Source organism: Mustela lutreola, chromosome 7 (genome assembly GCF_030435805.1).
Source record: "Mustela lutreola isolate mMusLut2 chromosome 7, mMusLut2.pri, whole genome shotgun sequence".
Taxonomy (NCBI): Eukaryota; Metazoa; Chordata; class Mammalia; order Carnivora; family Mustelidae; genus Mustela; species Mustela lutreola.
This window is the reverse complement of record NC_081296.1, coordinates 7,093,521-7,110,888: the sequence shown is the minus strand read 5'-3', so window position 1 is coordinate 7,110,888 and position 17,368 is coordinate 7,093,521. Positions and strand designations below refer to the sequence as shown.

General features: G+C 42.7%; 1 protein-coding gene across 8 annotated transcripts in view; it reads right to left on the bottom strand.

Moving 5' to 3' along the window:
• CPEB1 (cytoplasmic polyadenylation element binding protein 1) overlaps positions 1-17,368 on the bottom strand; it is a 98,368-nt gene that overhangs the window by 78,509 nt on the left and 2,491 nt on the right. The window lies entirely within an intron of this gene.

Below are 17,368 nucleotides of genomic sequence, written 5' to 3'. Positions count from 1 at the left end.
TCTGACCTGGTTTCGGCTCAGGTCGTCATCTCATCAGGGTCCTGGGATCCAGCCCTGCCTGCATCAGGCTCCCTGTGATTGTCTTCCTCTCCCTCAGCCCCTCCTCATTGTATGTTTTCTCTCTTAAATACATAACTCTTTTTTTAAAAAATGAAGCACTGAAATGTGCTTCCCATGGATAAACCTCAAGCACTTGATGCTAAGTGAAAGAAGCCAGTCACAAAAGACCCCCTATTATGAGCCCATTTATAGGAAATGTCCAAAATAGACAAATCTAATCTAGAGGAGTTGCCTTCATCTAGGGGTGAAGAGAGAAGAAGTTTTGGAAATGGTGGCTAAAGGGTTCAAGGCTCCTTTCTGAGATTCTGAAAACATTCTAAAATTAGATTATGGTGATGACCACAAAACTGTTAACTATACTTAAAAAAAAAATCACTGAATTTTATGGTAATGTGGATTATAGCTCTACATAGCTGTTTAAAAAGTTTGGTTCTGCCCTTTATTTTCAGTTGCTTAACCTCTTTGCCTCAGTTTCCCCATTTGTGAAACAGGAAGAGTACCTACCACCTTTTTTTCCTACCACCCTTTTGACAAGATGTAATAAAGCACTTAACATGGTGCCTGGCATACGCTGGCTGCTATTTCCATACCTAAAGGCACAGGAGAAGACATGGTAAAAGCACCAAGAGCAGTACAAGCACCACACAAAGGAATTGTTCCAGTGGTACAACTGAACATAGTCATTAGAAGTACAGAACTCATTTAAGACCCTGAACTTGCAATGCAGATAGACAATCCAACACCCCCTGCCGCAATCAGAGAGATTCCCTTGGTATTATTCTCTAGCTCAGTAGACAACACCAGCATCCACCAGGTATCCCAGACAGAAATCTGGGACCATTCTTCACTCTCTCACTCAGGATATCTGAAGCCTGACACAGTTAGCAAGGACATACTGGCTGACAGTGTCATTTCTAAGGGAAGTCTGACTCATCTGCTCCACAATTCCCAATTACCTCAAGGAAAAGAAACAAAACTCACACCAAGTAAGGCAACTAGCACCTAGAATCTTATCGCTGGTCACTTCAAAACCAAACTTTTTTTTTTTTTAAGATTTTATTTATTTTGACAGACAGAAATCACAGGGAGGCAGAGAGGCAGAGAGAGAGGAAAGGAAACAGGCTCCCTGCTGAGCAGAGAGCCCGATGCGGGGCTTGATAGCCGGACCCCAGGATCATGACCTGAGCCGAAGGCAGAGGCTTTAACCCACTGAGCCACCCAGGTGCCCCCAAAACCAAACTTTTAAAAAGCTGGGTGTCTCTATGTATAGCCTATTACAATTCAGGTACGCATGAGAATAACCAGAAGTACCTAAGAATTTTATCAACTTTGCAGGATGGCCTTAAAGGGTCAAACTTGAGTCCCACAGCATTCTCAATCTCTTTAAAAGACTGGTATCCTCTGCAAGCTGTCAGGAGGAACAGAACACACAGTCCTGCAAGGTTGTTTTCCCACGCCCTCCGGAGAGCCACACACACAAGGCCCCTTTCACAACTGTAGATTTCGAAGATGATTCTCAGCCTCACTAAGGCAACATCACAAAGGGTAAGATGCAAGCATTCACCATCAATCTGCAGGTCTTAGGGCTACAAACTTCACTCATTTGCTGCCTAATCAACATTAACCAACTGTCTGCTATGTACAGTGAGCAACCAAAGTGTAGGCAGATTAGACTCGTTCAGCCAACGATTTCTGAAGTCTAGAAGGGGAACGAAGATCTGATCATGCTGTCAGCAGCCACCACACTAGCTACAGTTTGCTGTGGTCAAACACTGTCCTCTCAGCCAAGGGCGCTCAGAGCTCACTGTCCGCTCAGCCAAGGACGGGCCTGAAAGAAAAGGTAGGAAGAAGGTCTGAAGCACAAAGAGGACAGAGGGGCATTATCGAAAGTTGTCCAGTGTGGCAAACCATGGTTATACAAGAGCGAGAACGGGAAAGAAGGCTTCATGCTAGGTTAAGGAGTTAGAATTATTTCCTACATCAGACGTTTCCAAATTTTAAGAGGCCCCTCTTAATACACAAATACTAATCTGATTTTAATTCACCAGTACGGATGTGCTCTTAATCTGTGGATTCCCAGATCCTGGCAAGGAGGTAAACATTGTATTTGCGTCTCAGGAGACCTTGAGCAACCATGAAAGAGAACAGGAGGAACCAGGGAGGGAAGCCACAGTCGTCTGGGGAAGACACGGGCCCAGAGGCCCTCCGGGAGAAACCCACTTCCCCAGGAGAAGGGCAAAGTCTAAGAATCTTACCATCTCAAGCAGCCTGAAGAGACCCAGTTTAGAAATGCACTTGGCCAAAGCTTCCCCGCTCCAAATCCCATCTGGAACATAGACCGGAACTTCAAACCCCAGCAAATGCCGTCCGGAGTGCCTCCCTACCCCACTCCCGCTCAGGGACACCAAAAGGAAATGGAATGTTTGATTAGTATCCCAAACTGCTTGATCACATCAGTTAAGTACCAATGGTTTGCCTTAAAAAACCAATTTGGAAGGTGGGGGAGGGCGGGGGCCAGGAAAAGCAAAGCTAGCAATGACTGAGGGAAAGCAGACCTACCACTTTGCTTAGGGGTGCAACAGGAATAAAAGGCATACTACGGCTTCATGTGGCTTTTAGATTTTATATTTATGTGAATACACATAACATGCTTGGCACAGTACCCCGGCACATGAATACACGCTGAACAGAAGAATGCTGGTCAGCAGTATCATCACTATTACTCCAAGGGGTCAGAGGCCAGCACAAGGATACCTGAAGAAAAGACCATTTGCTATTGAAAGGAAAAAACGTACTGAGGACAAAGCCAACTATTCTTTTGAAGACCGCAGGCCCTTCCATGCTTAATTTTCTTAATCCTTTTACTTAGAAATTTTAATTAAAAGGACTAAAGACAGGATACAAATTGAACTGCCTAAAACATGTCCCTAACAACACAATTTAGTGATCCTTCAAACTCTCCAGCTAAAAGAATTCAGTTTCTCATTTTCAAAACACAGACCTTTCATCCACACCTATTCCTTTGTATACTCTATCTTAACTGATGCGTAGGTCTGAGCTCATACCAATGTTTTACCATAAAGAAAAAGACCCCCTTCCCTTAGTTATACTACTGTTGTCTGATACTTTTCATGGTTATTTTTGGCATATTTTGCCTCAAAGTGAGATCATTTGCAGGACTGTCCTTTTTTTTAAACCTTTATTTGGTCTTTCACAATGGACAGGAAAGGAGGCTTTAAGAGGATCAGAGACTTGAAATGCAAATCATAATACTATTGAGAACCACGGATCAAAAGAGCAAATTACTTGGCGATGCTAGTAATTCTTACTGTCACTGGCTAAAAATGGTGTTGAGACAAAACCAGCTGTACCTCCTTACTGTCAGAAAGAACAGTTCATGAGGAATCTCTGCTATAATACAAGCTATTGTAGAGCAGATCTCAATGTTCTCCTCAATAGGTAAAAGTTGGCAATCCCATCAGGACACACTGGTCTCCTACAGCAGTAATTCTCAGCTGGGAGAGGGAAGGAGACAACCGTCAGAAAAAAGCATTCCCCTTTTCCACAAGGGAAGAATCTTCCCCAAAACTGAATCACTGTTTCACAAAGCAGAATGAACACAGGCTTTGGAGTACAAATACTAACACTTAAGTGTCTTCTAGGAGCCTTGGTAGCCTTGGGTATAGAACAGAGTACCATCTACTTTGCAGACTTTGTAGTAATGAGGAATCCGTAAAGTACACGGCTAGGCTCATCCCAGTCAAGTTCACCAAGAAGCCCATTCACTTGGTTAGCACTTATTTTTTTTTTAAGATTTTTATTTATTTGATAGAGAGAGAGAAATCACAAGTAGGCAGAGAAGCAGGCAGAGAGAGAGAAGGAGAGCAGGCTCCCTGCTGAGCAGAGAGCCCGATGCGGGGCTCAATCCCAGGACCCTGAAATCATGACCCAAGCCGAAGGCAGAGGCTTAACCCACTGAGCCACCCAGGCACCACCCCCCCCTTTTTTTTAAAGTTTTATTTATTTATTTGACAGTCATCACAAGTAGACAGAGAGGCAGGCAGAGAGAGAGAGGAGGAAGTAGGCTCCCTGCTGAGTAGATAGCCCTATGTGGGGCTCTATCCCAGGACCCTGGGATCATGACCTGAGCCAAAGGCAGAGGCTTTAACCCACTGAGTGGCCCAGGTGCCCCTCACTGGGTTAGTACTTTTAACTGGAGGTTTTTCTGCACCTGTGGTTTGAAACGATCACTCATAACGCTTTAAAAATCTGAACCCATACCACCTCACTAGGTTTTCTACTTAAAGATTAAGACCCCAAATTTCATACTTATTTGTATGCTAGAATTGCTTAATTCGAAAACCTTGGCCTTGCCTTTGGAGACCATAAAATCCAGCATGGCCATTTTTTAGGTCTGTGGATACTTAATGGTCATAAATAAATTCCAACGCTACAACCTCTATGTTGATTATAACTCAGTTTGCCATTAATAAAAAACACAGTACCTATATCAAAGACCCCCTCAAGACTATTCCTGCTAATCATTTACCATGGCTTCATGGAAAAGCCAGTTGAGAGACTTATGGGGAAGACTGTCTGAATGACACACAGTTTATTCTTCCAGATGGAAGTTTTAACCTGGAGTCCATACACTGGAAAATACTAAGCCTCCAGCAAAATGATGTTCACACTAAAAAGTTTTTCTGAGGATAAGATATTCTAATTAGAGAGGCTTTTTTCAGATGAAAGCATTAATCTTGAACATTTAGATTTTTTCAATTAAAACACACCAACAGAAGAGAATCTGGCTGTCTCAATCAGTTAAGCATTTGCCTCTTGATCTTGGGGTTGTGAGTTCAAGTCCCACCCTGGGTGTAGAGATTACAAAAAGAAAAAAAAAAAAAAAAAAAAGACATGACACATCAACAGAAAACAATAAACTTAGATGCCCCAAAAGAACTGGTTCAGAGATTTACTTTGGCAATTTGCCTTTATTTTTACAGTAATAAAGCTGAGCAAAACCTCTACAGCATTTATACTCATGATATTGGAAATACTATTTAACTACAACTCTTTTTTTTTTTTGACAGAGAGAGAGAGATCATAGGTAGAGGCAGAGAGAGAGGAGAAAGCAGGCTCCCCGCTGAGCAGAGAGCCTGATGCGGGGCTCAATCCCAGGACCCTGAGATCATGACCTGAGCCGAAGGCAGAGGCTTAACCCACTGAGCCACCCAAGTGCCCCTTAACTACAACTTTGAACAGACCTTATATGAATACCCACTTAGAAAATTATCATTCAGACAAAAGACTAAGAAATGCTACAGTTTCACCTGAGGAATGGATATGTTTTCTTTAGGGAAAAATGTAAATCATCTAGCCAAATTCCCATGTGTGCTTTGTCACCTGGTCATTCAAAGTCAGTTTCTGCTTGAACTTTACAGACTCTACAGTTAAGAAATGCTTCTCTGGGGCGCCTGGGTGGCTCAGTGGTTAAGCCGCTGCCTTCGGCTCGGGTCATGATCTCGGGGTCCTGGGATCGAGTCCCGCATCGGGCTCTCTGCTCAGCAGGGAGCCTGCTTCCTCCTCTCTCTCTCTCTGCCTGCCTCTCTGCCTACTTGTGATTTCTCTCTGTCGAATAAATAAATAAAATCTTTAAAAAAAAAAAAAAAAAAAAAAAAAAAAAAAAAAAAAAAAAAAAAAAAAAAAAAAAAAAGAAATGCTTCTCTGTGGGGCACCTGGGTGGCTTAGTGGGTTAAACCTTTGCCTTCAGCTCAGGTCTTGATTCTGCACAGCGGGGAGCCTGTTCCACACCCCCCTCGCCTGCCTGCCTCTCTGCCAACTTGTGATCTCTGTCAAGTAAATAAACAAAATCTTTAAAATAAATAAATAAATAAAATCTTTTTTTAAAAAAAAAAAAGCTTCTCTAGATTTTTCTCCTTGACTCTTACTTGACCATTCTTTTTTTTTTTTTTTTTTAAGATTTTATTTATTTGTTTGACAGAGATCACAAGTAGGCAGAGAGGCAGGCAGAGAGAGGAGGCAGCAGGCTCCCCGCTAAGCAGAGAGCCCAATGCGGGGCTGGATCCCAGGACCCTGGGATCATGACCTGAGTTGAAGGCAGAGGCTTTAACCTACTGAGCCACCCCGGCGCCCCTTGACCATCCTTAACTGAACTTCCACCTCAGGTCTTCTGTGCAACACTGTAAAAACTTAAAATTTATTGAGTTGGTCCATACAAAACTGTCAACATTCTACCTTTTGCAACCAACAAAATGGCAGTTTCACACAGTTCAATCTAATATTTCATAAATATTAAAAACCTGTTAGGTTAGATGTTGAGATTACAGGTAAATAAAACATAATCCTTGGCCTAAGGAGAATTAGTCAAGCAGGAGAAAAAAATCTAGTTAGGTAAGTGGAGATTAAGTACAAAATGCTACATACACAAGAAAGAACTAAATAAGGTATCTGGATGGCCTGACAACTCGGACTTTTAATCTAGAGAATGAGAAATCAGAATTTCTCTAAGCATGAGAAACGACAGAGAACATACAGAGTGGATACAGAACACAGTAAACTAAGAAAAGGAAGTGGCAGAACAGGGCTGGACAGGGAGGGTCACCAGGAACAAAGGAGAAATGGCTGCAGGTCCTTACTTGGAGAAAGAAAAGTGAATCCATCACCAGATACAAGACTCAAGATAGCACTCCTTCTTTCTTTGCCTTCATGATCTGACCTTCCACTTTCTTCTCCACTGCTTCCTTCCCATCAGTCTGTAAGTATGCCCAAGGCTCTCTCATCCTAAAAACACCAACACACCTTGTTGACTTAAAATTCCTCCCATACCACTGCCTCCTTTCTCTTGCTCTACTACCAACCTTCTAGAAAATATGCTATACTTACTTTTTTAACCTTCTGCTTGTCCTCTTAACCCACAATATCCGGCTAGTATGACCTCCTCCCACATACACACACACACACACACACACAAACACTAAAGAACTGCTGCTAAACTAATGACTTCGTAATTGCCAAACCCAACCAATATTTCAGGTTTATCTTACTTGGTATCTTTGGAGATCTGATCCTTAATCATTCTCCACTCTCTGAATTCAGGAACCCCCTTCTCATTGATTGCTCTTTTCTGGTTAGTTTTCATTTTCTACAGGATACAGCCAATGCGACACACACACACACACACACACACACTCACTCTCTCTCTCTGGAAAAGGAAATACTACAATTTCCAAGACAGGTTTCTGAGAACATTAAGGGATATTTAATACCATGACTGCTCAAGAATATCCAGAACACATGGTCACTGCAACCGTAGCTCTTGTCCCACTTACCTGTCAAACTGTTAGCTAGATGGGCTGTTAGTTCTGTGTTTGATAAATGGTTAAGGTCTTGATCTAAGCAGGACCTTGATCTAAGCAGCACTCCGCATACCTGCAGTGTTGGCAGGGACTCAACACAGACAGCCCAGGAGAGGCAGACCCATTTCACACCACTTTCACAAGTATGTTCTACCACCTCGACCCAACCTCCAACACCAGCAGTGACTCCTTTCTTCAATGTTAAGATCAAAATCAATACTCAGTCACCAAGTCCATCTCTTCTGTCAGATCTGACCTTCCACTTTCTTCTCTAAGCAACTCAGTCATTTCAGGAACTGGGGTTTTCAACCCCTTGGACCAGAGACAATTCACATGAACAACAAACAAAGAATTCATAAACAACATAACCTGGTGATCGTAGACCCAGAAGTTATAATTACATTTACGGACTGTATTTGCATCATATGCCAGGAGCCATTCTGGAGACAGGATAAATAAGATAATCTGTGCACCAAAGAGTGAGTCTAATGGGAACACAAGCACGTAAGCAAACATGTGCTGTACGCTAAGTCCAGCAATAAATATATAGAGAAATAACAAGAATAGTAGGAAGGTGAGAAGATAAAAAGGTTTTACCAAACAGTCATAGGAGTGGGGAGGGCATTCTAGGTAAAAAGAACAACATGTACAAAAGGCAAGGAGTTATGAAACAGTGATGCTTTTAGGCAACTAGAAATACACTAATGCTAGAATTTTAAGTGCAAGGGACACCATCCTATGACCCAGCATTGCACTCAGGTTCATTAATGCAAGGGCAAAGATGGACTGTAAAAAGGCACGTACAAGAACAGTCACAGCAGTTTTAGTTATACTCAAACTCTGAAGAGAAGCAAAAACTAATGCCCATTGTGTTAGTGGTCTCCAAGACCACCCTCACTAGGTTTGATGATTCACTAGAAGAATCACAGGACTCAGCATACAGTTGTACTGAGCACATTTATCACAACCAGAAGATACGGAGGAAAACCAGCAAAGGGAAAAGGTATATGGGACAAAGTGTGGGAGAAATCAGGTAAAACCTTTTTTTAAGATTTTATTTATTTGAGAGAGAGAGAACATAAGAGGGGGGAAGGTCAGAGGGAGAAGCAGACTCCCCGCTGAGCAGGGAGCCTGATGCAGGACTCAATCTTCAGACTCCAGGATCATGACCTGAGCTGAAGGTAGTCACTCAACCAACTGAGCCACCCAGGCACCCCCAAGTACAAACTTTCCAGGATCCTCTTCCAAAGGATTCAAACAACATAAGCTTAACTGCTTAGCTCCCCCAGCAATAAGCTGGGACGACACACAGAAGTTTTTGCCAATCAGGGAAGCTTGCTGGAGACTTAGCTCCCCGGGTTTTTATTGAGGGGTGGTCACACAGACAGCCTCTGCCTGGAATATGCCCAAATCCCAGACCCCAGGAAGCAAGCAGGTGTTCAGCATCCATCACACTGTTTGCACAGTTTAGGTGTAGTAAGTCACTACTGGTTCTGGGACAACAGCAATAAACTTGAACTTCATGGCAACTTGTTGAAATCTCAGATACTAAATTAAGTGGGGGGGAAAAGGTCAGACTCAGGAAGAGTACATGCTACAGAACTTCATTTTAAGTTCAAAAATAGGCAAAACCAATTGAGGACAACACAAGTCAGAGCAGGAGTTAATCCTGGCAGGGGGGTGGGGGCGGAGGGCAGGGCACAGAGATACCAAGCGGGAAAGTGCACAAGGGAACCTTAATGAGTACTGTAAATGTTCGGTATCTTCATCAGTGTGGCCGTTACTTAGGTGTTTAAAAATAATACAAACATGTAAAATAGACTATGTTATACACTTAAAATTAGTGCCTTTTACTATATACTATACAGACATTCTCAATTTTTAAATATTTTTTAAAGATTTATTTATTTATTTGAAAGAGACCAAGCAAATGCATGAGCAGGGTGGGGGCGGAAGCTGACTCCCAAGGAGCAGCGAGCCTGATGCAGGACTCGATCCCTAGACCCTGAGATCATAATCCGAGCCAAAGGCAACCCTCTCTCTCTATTTTAAAAAAGGTCAAAGAGGAGACCAGTAGGGATTAAATCCAGCCATTAAACTGAAGCCAGATCATGATGGGCTTTGTGTGCTACCACCAGGGATCCTGACCTTCACTGTGCAGTGGTAGTTCTCCAAGGGAGGACTTTTGGACCCACAGAGGTCCCAAGACCCTTCCAAGGATCGACAAAACCGAAACTACTTTCATAATTTTAAGATACCAATTTCTTTTCTCATTAAGCTGACATTTGCAATAATGGTACAAAAATAATTGCAGTGGGTAAAATTGGCATCTTAGCAGGAATCAAGGCAAGGCAATGCCAATAAACTGTAGTAAGCAGTTACGGTACTCTCCGTGCTCTTCAATCACAGAAACAGCCAGGTTCTCTGACCAAGGTCCTTGAGAAAGCATTAAAAATGTATTTATTGGGCGCCTGGGTGGCTCAGTGGGTTAAGCCGCTGCCTTCGGCTCAGGTCATGATCTCAGGGTCCTGGGATCAAGTCCCGCATCGGGCTCTCTGCTCAGCAGGGAGCCTGCTTCCTCCTCTCTCTGTGCCTGCCTCTCTGCCTGCTTGTGAACCCTCTCTGTCAAATAAATAAATAAAATCTTTAAAAAATAACTGTATTTATTAAGTTTTGAACCTTGAGTACGGGCCTTCAATATTCTGTGAGACAAATGGGAAGCAAGCATGAAGCCCATCTGCTGCATATTGAAATATAGTAGTTGTTTCAAGGCCACGGGTTTATGTGACTGAGTTTCAGAAAGAATTGGGTTTATTTATTTATTTATTTATTTATTTAATGAAACCTCTTTTTTACTTGAAAGAGCCGACCTACTATGGTTATCAAACTTTGGGTATTTGGCAAGCATTCTCTTGAAAACAAAGCAAGCTAGACACTTCAAATAAAATACTAATGGTCTGTACTTGTTGCCAATGATTAAAGTTTGAGCTTTGAAGGAAAAAACAGAACTCTGGGAAATTTTCACCTACACCCTTCCTCAATACTTCAAGACTTTTCTTTGAAACTGGTGATGTTATTAACTAGCGTCTCAGCATAGTGTGTATATGTGAATATGTAATACATTTACTATGCAATATTGCATAACAGTGAACCAGTATTTGTCAAACGACTGAAGTATAGGGTTACAAAATCAGACATGGGTGAATGAGCTAGCCAAAGTATAGGAGGATCAATATGCTTTAATGTAACAAAGTTAAGAACAGTACACCCATCTGGCTTCAGATTCCATGTTGCAACTGACCTTGAGGAAGTTAAAACTTGCAGAGTTTTGGTGTAGTATCCAAGAGGAATACCCACAATAAAATGAAAAGGCTACCCAAAGAGTCCTCCCCTTTCCAACTACATTATCTGTGTGAGGTCAAATTTTCTTCATCTATTTCAACCAAAACAACATATGGCAACACATTAAATATAGAAACAGACTGGAAAATCCAGCTATCTTCTAATAAATCTGATACTGGAGAGATTTGCAAAAATGTAAAGAATGCTCACTCTTCCCATTTTCCTTGGTTTTCAAAAATCTAATTGTGTTAATATGTAATGGATTTGTAACTTTAAGATTAATTTATTTTTCCAGTTTTAATTTCTAACGGGCAAGTATCAATAGATACGATCCACATACACAAAAGCTCTTGAGGTCCTCAGTAACGGAGTGCTGAGAGGAAAATGTCTGAGAACCTCTGCCTTATGGAGCAGGTGATCAAACTGGCACTTTTTGAAGATCTTACAGGAACATCCAGGCAGAAATCCGACCACCCTGAAAGACTGAAGAAATGTTTCTAAGGGCATAGTGAACTTGGAAAAGACACTCAGAAATGCACACGTGAGAAGGGAGAGGAGCTCTGATGTCCCATCTCAAGGCTTTAAGAGATGAACAAAGGGTGGGCCAGTCAAGATGAGGAGGGAGCTACTCAGTAGAAAAGCTTAATGGGAAAGAGCTAAGCAAAGCCGGTGAGGCTGGCTGCTCGAGGGGAGTGCTGTACGAAGATGTGGTCTCAACGTGCGAGAGACATGATTGTGTTTACAGACAGAGGTGGAAGGTGTGGCAGCAACAATGCACCAAAAGGTCCTGAGAGTGTGAGAAAGATGGACTCCAATGCACAAAATTGCTCCCTGAATAGGGGATAAGCCACTCCCGCAATAGCCAGAGATTGGGAATGTAATCGGAGCCAAGTCCAGTTGGTGAAAGAACAGGACCTAGATGACCCAACTGTGCAGGACCCAGAGTGTATAAGCCTGTATTAGTCTCCCATTGCAAAGGAAAAGATATGCTTAGAGAAACTGAAAATCTTGTTCAAAAATCAACCAGTTAACAGAGCACAAGGACTCAAATCAGGATATCAGACAGCACATCTCCTCTTCCTCCCCTTCAAGATAGCATGAGAAATGGAGAGGAGGAGAGGAGACTGAGCAGGCCAGGGAACTGCTCCGTGGCAACTCTGAAGCTGTATGGGAGGCTCTCACAAGGGCAGGGAAAAACTGTTCTATTTCATGTGAAACATATGGAAACCTTGGCAATGAGAGACCTCCCCAAACTCAGGGTAACATGCGCAGGAAAAGTGGCATGATGGAAGAACAGATATAACCTCCTGACCAGCAGCACTAAATTCAGCTTTGTGAAGTCCAAAATCCAAGGCAAGTTTGAGTTTCATTTGAAAACTCCTAAACTAACAGGCACCTGTGTGGCTCAGTCAGTTGAGAATCCAACTCTTGATCTCAGCTCAGGTCCTAATCTCACCATCATGAGTTCGAGACCCATGTTGGGCAAAGAAACAAAAACAGAACCTCCTGGACTTAAGCAGGACCTCAGTAGTCATTCCTGGAGGTCAGGGATACAGAGGGATGAGCTTGGACGACACACCCATCCAAGGACCAAGGGTGAGAAGGATAGGTCTGGGGAAAAACAGAATGACTAGTGGGATAGAGCTCCACACAGAGTAATGGGTGTGAATAGGCAAGAACTAAGGAAGAAGGGAGAAAGAGCAGACTGAAAACACTCCTCCAAGGGAGACCTGACCTAGCAGCAGCAGTAGAAAGCAGCAGCTATGAAAGGATGCAGGAGCCAAGAGAGACAGAGCACATCAACACCATAGTTACAGAAATTGCAAAGAGGTTTCCAAAGAAAAGCTACAAATATGCGTTCATCTAGCTTCCAGAATTCTGTACAGGGGCCTCCAGTGACTGAAAAAATAAAAAAATGAAAACCAAAACACCCCAAACACAGTTCTTTCCCCCAAGAGAACACTAGTCTAGTTGGAAAAAAATAGACTAATTGGGTGGAGGGGATAGAATTAGATTAGCCTCAGGAGATGAGTAGAGAGAAGAAATTGGTTCTGTTTTTAAACCTGCTGGGTTTAATATGCCTCCAACAGATAGAACTCCTTCAATAGGCCAATCAGACCGACGGGTTCTGAGAACAAGCAGGGCAACCTAAAACTTGGTCCCAGAAAGAGGGGCTAGTGCAGCAGGAATACACAGGCCCCTCTGTACAAGAGGAATGAAGAGCCAACAGAATGAACCACAGGGAATGTGGCATTCGGGGGGAGGAAGCCTGTAAGTGCCAAGACAAGAAAGACCTATCAGACAGGAGGAGGAGGGAGCTATAGAGTCTCACAAGACAGGTGGAAATTTTAAGTAGAAGGAAATAATCAGAGACCAACAGAGCAAAGGACGAGGTGCATGAATTCTAGAAATACCAGGCTGGAAATCAAGAGACCTGTGTTCCAGTGCTGGCTCTATCATCCACTCGCTGTATTAATTTAGAACAATCACTTCTCATGTTAAGCTTAGTCCTCTTATCTGAGAAAATAGACATTAGAATCTGTGTTTGTTAACTCTGAGTTATATCTGGGAGACAGGTCTCTAATATCTTCTGAGCTTCACAACAATTCCAAAATTACAGCTTAAAAAAAATGTCTCAAGAGAAAGGACAGACTCAGGAGACAGATGGCATCAGAGCCAGAACGCACAGAGCACAGGTGTTAACGTAGTAAGAGATTAAGCGTTCTGTCAAAAGACAAAAAAATCCAACCAGCCCTTCAAGGTAACTGCTTTCCTCCAACAGAGAGCTACTCCCATACTTTTATCCAGAAGACTTTGGGCCAAGATGCTAAACCTGTCGGGATGGTACCTATATCTGCACAATACTGACCAAGAGTAAAGAAACCAGTAACGCTATTATAGCTAAGTTACTCCCAGAATCAACAGCTAGGTGCAACTGTGACCCATTTTTCGAACACAAACCTGTCCTCTGAGGATTCTGCATTACCTCAAGGCAAGTCATCACAAAATGCCTTAACAATCAAAAGTGTTCGGTGCCTGGGTGGCTCAGTGGGTTAAGCCGCTGCCTTCGGCTCGGGTCATGGTGTCAGGGTCCTGGGATCGAGTCCCAGCAGGGAGCCTGCTTCCCTTCCTCTCTCTCTGCCTGCCTGCCTCTCCGTCTACTTGTGATTTCTCTCTGTCAAATAAATAAATCTTAAAAAAAAAAAAAAAAACAATCAAAAGTGTTAACTCACGGTAATCTGAAGGGTGCTCCAACTATATATGAATCCTAAAAACAAAGTGTAAATCAAAGGTTATCCATGCCTCAGTGTTCTGCACTCCTGCACACAATGCTCAACCCCATTTAATCAGGAATTTTCACCTCAGGCCTGTGTTATTTAAAAACACTCATATTACACATTAAAGCAGCAAAATAATTCTTGACAGGAAATTTTTTGAATTCCAATAACAAAACTCTGTGAAATTTATGTTTATAATCCAAATTTAACACTGAAGTTTGGATATTGACTTTATGGAAAGTCAGATGATTTTCCCATGAAAAATGCAAAATATCACACACGTGATGTAACTTTTCATTCCATCCTTTCAGCCGGTTTACTATAATTGAGGTATGTCTTGTTTTGGGGTTCCTATCTTACACATAAAAACTTCTAGCACTTGGAATCTACTCTTACAGAAGGGGATGAACTCTCATGAGCAGGTGTGACCGAAACAGGCAGCAGCAAAGGCAGGAAAGAAAACAATGAGCATTTCCAAAGCAGTAATGTGGGGAGCCAATGAGCAGGGTCAGCGGTGTCCAAAAGACGTAAGAATAGTGAAAGGGTACAATCAATGCTTCTTGGCTTTAAACCAAACAACAGATAGAAGCAAAAAGTCTTATAACCTCCTCTTTTCCAAACTTTGGGTCTAACCCCCTTTCTACCCCTTACCCTCTGTCTGCAGGCTTTCTGGCAAGTTCTCCCCAGAGTGAGTACAGGTTAGATACTGCCTAGGAAAACAGATTTGCAGGACAGGATGGGATTAGCACAGCTCTTCCATAGGAAAGAAAATAATTTGCTATTTGATCCTGTGATTCTTTTACTGACTTCAACACTAGCTACTGAAGACAACAGTCTACACATTAATATCCAGGTTTGGTGTACATTCCTGTCCCAAACTTTAAGCCATTAATTTCCATTTTAAACAAACACATAATATATTTTAGGGAATGGTCATTTAGTCAAGGTACCTGAAACCAATGAATAAGAAAGTCTACACAGGTACTCCCTACCACAAAAACATTAAAATAACAGCAGAGAGCTACTTCAGTCACCTCACCCTTCTTCCCTACCCCCAAATTCACAAACACTTAACTCATAGCTGAGTGCCTGAACTAAAAACATTTGCTAGAGAAGCAGGTGGAAACCAGGTAACATTCTAAAGTTTCCATCTTTCCAAAAACCCAGGCATTAAAAAAAAAAAAAAAAAAAAAAAAAAAAAGTTATCTGGTATTGGAGTCTGCATTTTTGCAGAAAAATCCCTTTGGCAAAGGCTCTGAATATGGTCTTTACTGCTTTATGCTTTAAATCTTTTGGGAATAAAACACAGAAATAAAGGTACATATCCTTTTACATCTGCAAGTACGGCTGTGTACACTGCTGTGAGTTCAAGTTTCTTTCACCCAGAATGAAAACCCAGTCTCTCATTCCTAACACAGGGCTATTTTATGTCCTGGAAGCTTATTCCAGAAGATCTTAGCACATACTGCTAAAACCCTTATTAATTCTTCCTGGAAATCTAAGAGGTATGATTATGGGAATTTTAGCTAAGAGAGAAAAGGTGAGATTTAATAAGCCACATTCTACTTTTAGAGGTCTTAAAACAATTACATAATTTCAAATCTGCCTATCTCAGAAGAAGAAATTTATTGAAGTTTTAACTGTCCTGAAAAAGGAAAGTCTGTTGTGCAGAGGGTTGGGAGGGTCACCCCCACAGTGGGAGGAGCCTGATTTCTCCAGACCTCTGGCTCTCTCAGGATCAGCTAACTGCTCTGACACACATCGTGGAATGATAGACACAGCACATTCCTCCTGACATCATCACTGCTGCACTAATGCTCAGAAGACCCACAGTGACTTCCACAACAACCAGAGATTCCCTCCAACGCAGGGAAGGTTTACTGTGCCTGCAAATGGACCGGGCTATAAAGCACTGCATTTTTTTTTCTTCTTAAATTTTATTTATTTTGACAGAGAGAGAGATCACAAGTAGGCAGAGAGGCAGGCAGAGAGAGAAGGGGAAGCAGATCCCCGCCGAGCAGAGAGCCCGACGTGGGGCCGATACCAGGACCCTGAGAACATGACCTGAGCCCAAGACAAAGGCTTTAAACCCACTGAGCCACCCAGGCACCCCAAGCACTGCATTTCTTATACAATGTACACCAACAAGAACTCCTTGACCCCTATGACTTACCAGAATGCACACAGTTTCACACTTTGAAATATGGCACCAGAAAGACCTAGGTTCATACTTGGGTTTTATCCCTTGACATCCCTGTAACTTGATTTCTGAGCCTGACCTCGTCATTTGCAAAACGGGGGGAAAATCTCAAAAGAAGATTTTTAAGACTGAGATCCCAAACTAGCCCTCAGCTTGACTCTTGTCTTCAGAGACATGTTACCTTTGATCCTTACACTGTTCACAATTTTTTTTTTTTTTTTTAAGATTTTATTTGACAGATCACAAGTAGGCAGAGAGAAGGGGGAAGCAGGCTTCCAGCGGAGCAGAGAGCCTGATGCAGGGCTCGATCCCAGGACCCAGAGATCATGACCTGAGCAGAAAGCAGAGGCTTAACCCACTGAGCTATTCAGGCACCCCTATTCACAATTTTTTAAGTGCTACATTTATAACAGAGACTAGTAGCTTAACTAGGAAAAAAAGTCAAAGATCCATCAACTCTGGGCCCACATTTTTATGTGACAACAACCAGCTCCTGGCAGCTCCCTTCACACACAAACTTTATAGCTCAGTAGGCACTACTCTTCTCTCTCTGCTTCCCTCATTGATGTAACCTCAGTCCCCTCCAGAGATCTGAGCACACAACCAGTTTTAAAGATTAAAAACAAAATAAACACCTTGATGACTCATGAAAATACTCAGTAAGGCAGCTAGTATCACGAGCTTACTTGCTAACAAGTTTGGTGGGAAGCCTGGAGTCTTCCTACTTTCACCACCTTCCTCTGCTTTCTGCCTCAAGATCACTGCCATGAAAGGTGGGCCCGGGTAGAATACCCACCCCCGCATCAGGTGCTTATGGCCCAACCCCAGTTGCAAATGTTTCCGTTCTCCTTGACCCCACGCACCAGCTCTGGCGGTGCAGACAAGCCTTGGGGGGCAGGGGGCGGGGAAGGGCGGGGGGGGGGGGTGCAAGCATTTTTGTATTACCAAGACTGACTTACACATAGGGTGCCCAACTTCTAAATTCTAGTCCTACAGACTGAGCATGCATGGCCAGGCCTCGCAAGTTTCAGTCCAGTCACTGTGACAAACACCAAACTCTACAGCAACGTGTTCTGGGAACAAAGAAGCCAGCTTCACCGGAACCACGGAAG